The sequence below is a fragment of the Lipotes vexillifer genome, unplaced genomic scaffold, assembly GCF_000442215.2.
Source record: "Lipotes vexillifer unplaced genomic scaffold, Lipotes_vexillifer_v1.1 scaffold347, whole genome shotgun sequence".
In the NCBI taxonomy this organism is placed as follows: domain Eukaryota; kingdom Metazoa; phylum Chordata; class Mammalia; order Artiodactyla; family Lipotidae; genus Lipotes; species Lipotes vexillifer.
The window spans coordinates 749,444-752,529 of NW_006790452.1; the positions used below are offsets into that span (position 1 = coordinate 749,444).

At 46.6% G+C, this 3,086-nt stretch overlaps 1 pseudogene; it reads right to left on the reverse strand.

The window, feature by feature from the left end:
• Positions 1–1,977: 1,977 nt before the first annotated feature.
• Positions 1,978–2,603, reverse strand: LOC103091675 (AP-3 complex subunit sigma-2 pseudogene; annotated as a pseudogene).
• Between the last annotated feature and the right edge of the window lie 483 nt (positions 2,604–3,086).

Below are 3,086 nucleotides of genomic sequence, written 5' to 3' on the forward strand. Positions count from 1 at the left end.
CCTCTCACTGTTGTGGCCTCTCCCGTTGTAGAGCACAGGCTCCGGACGCGCAGACTCAGCGGCCATGGCTCACGGGCCCAGCCGCTCAGCGGCATGTGGGATCTTCCCGGACCGGGGCACGAACCCGTGTCCCCTGCATTGGCAGATGGACTCTCAACCACTACGCCACCAGGGAAGCCCTAATAAAAATTTAAGAAAAATGACTTAGTTCTAGCTTTGTGACCCTTGATATAACACTTAACACAATACTCTGGGCTTCTGCTTCCTTACCAGTTCAATGGAGGCATGTGGAGGACCCCCCAGCTTACACTCTTTGATGCTGTCACTGGCTACCAAGCTGGTTTTTATCACAGTTTCTGAGAAGCTACCCAAACTTTTTGAGGTTTCCTTATCCATAAGAAAGAAAATAAAATTGGGAGAAGCCATCTGAGCAGTGAAAAGAAATGAACTGTGGATTTAGGCAGACAGACAGTCTCAATTCTTAGCCCTTGTGACCTAAATCAGGTTACTTGACCTCTCTGAGTCTTACTTTCTTGACTTTCAAAATGGAGATAACAATGTCTGTTGTAAGGATTGTGGAAGGATCTCGCTCATGCCACCTTACAGTAGGTGCAAAATAAATATCGTTTTCCTTCTTTGTTCCTGTACCACTTTCAGCAAATGTGAGGGATGTGAATATGCTGAAATTTCTGTTTAAAAAATAAATAAATTCTTTAAAAGAATATCAGAGGTTTTAACATCAGATAGATATATTAACTTACATTTTCCTCTTCCAACATAAGGGCCTACATTCTGATCAACACTGCCCATCTCTGAGGTTATCAGAGATGTTCCGAAAGACTGAGGTTAAGAGGCTACAGGGAGCAAAGGGCACCAAGCACAGGAAGCACTGTTCAAAGCGGGAAAAGACGTGGTCCTGACCACGGTTCTGCCGGGGACCATCTCAGATGCGCTCTGCATCAGGAGGCATCAGGAGGCCTGAGGAAACAGTTTGGGCCACCGGCCAGCAGGCACGAGAAGTCCCCGGGCCGGGAGGCTTTACCATGATGGTGCAGCGAACTCCCTAATCTCAAGGGAGCTCAACATCATACCTGAGACCTGGCCCCGAGGCAGCGCAGGAGTAAGAGGCACTACTTTGAGGAGCAGCTTCAGCTCTAAGTTAACCACAGGAAGAAAGACTCTTATCACACGTAAACATATACAGGTTTCCACAGCTAGCTCTAGAGGACTGTCATCTGAGGGGAACAGGGAGTGCCCAGAGTGAGCTCAGGCAGGGACCCCTCGCACACTGGGGAGAAGATGCTGCACTGGCTCCGGTCTCAGCCAGCAGGCTGCCTGTGTCCCCAGCCTTCCCCTGTGCCAGGTCCAGAACACTTGACCCCCACCTCAGGCTCTCGTGCTCCAGAAGCTGGTGTAGACAGCAGTGGGCTTCCTGGACAAAGAAGACTCATCATTCGTAACTGACCCCTCTGCTCCTCGGGAGGAGAATGTATTTTAAACCTGGAAGAGTCATAATTCTATGTTCCACATGTTGTCAGCTTTACCTTCTACACACACAGGGCCTCTCCCCTTTGAGGGGGACCCCTCTGGCTGTGGGGGTGTGCCCTCCCTATTGGCAGAAATGTGGGGGCAGGCAAACAACAGGCTTATGATTTGGATTGTGTCCTGCACATAAACACCTGGGAGAGAAGAGCCAGGACTGTGGCAGTGGGGAGTGTATGCCGCAGGAGATGGTGATGAGACAGTGTGGCTATACAAAAGGATTCTGGCTGTGCCAACTCTAGTAGAGCCACTAGGCATGTGCTCCATAGGTGAGATGCAAGCACAGGCTGGCAGTGGACACAGCACTCCTTCCCGATTCAGGACAGCAGGGGCCACTGCCCGAGGTGGGACTCCTCCAGGGTGCAGAGCGACTTTTGCTACAGGACTGGCTCAGCTTTGTTGGTTCCAAGGACTCAGTTCAGCCATCTTCCACCCTCAGACAAACTGGGGCAGGTTGGGGACCTTGATGGTGAGATCGCCAATGTTGATATTCCGAGGCATCTCTGGCAGGTTGATGTTTTTCATGGCAGACACAGACCGGGCAGGTGCTGCTGAAAGGCCACCCTTGGATTTCTCCAGCCTGTTCTGAGCTTCAGTCTAAGCCATGATTTCATTCATGTTTGTTTCCAACAACATCCCACCCATCACCACCTCCTGAAGAATGTAGTGCACCTTATCCATATGGAAGATCAAATCCAATTCACAAACACTTTGAAATACATATCCAGAGTCTCCACAAAAACCTGGATGAGGTCCAAGATCCCAAGTTCACTCTCTGATGAATCCACACGAAATACAAAATAGAGGGTAGCATAATGGTGATAAATCAGTTTGTAGTCAGAGCCACCTGTCAAACTTCCACCCTCCAAGAAGTTACAGATGTTGTCATCCCGCTTGAGAACTAGATGGAAGGTCTCTCAAATAATCTGCTGTTGAATTTCTTCTGGGAAACGCTGGTAGAAGCAGACCAGCTGGGGCTTCCCATGGTTATTGAAAACCAGAATTGCCTGAATCATCTTTGCCCGCCATGCTCCTTTCACCACTGGCTACTTCCAGAGAGCATCTCCCATTTATATCTTTTATAGTCTTTTTTTGTCTATTTTAACTCTATGTTTCTGTCTCTTTAAAACATTTTTATTAATTGTTGTAAATTTATTTTGTATTTACATGTAAATTACTATGTAAATTAGAACCTTATTGAGAATCACACCCTTATTATGATAAATTTAGCACAAATTATACTTCCTTTATCTTTCCTCAATATGCATTTTATTTTTCTTTGGCTAGCACTGGACATCCCAACTCCTTCAACTCTGCCTTAAATGAAAATTTCCAGTCTTACTGTTCTGAATATTTTTCTCTATGTACAGTCTTACGGTAATTCTCTTCTAAGATACGATGTTAAAAATAAGGTAGAATTTCATATTATCTGACCAATATGGATTATTGCAGAATGTAGTCTCTCTCAATTTAACCACCATTCATTTACCAAGTCAAGCTAAGATTGCATATGGGTGGCCCAATCTCCTAGGTGGCTCCCACTG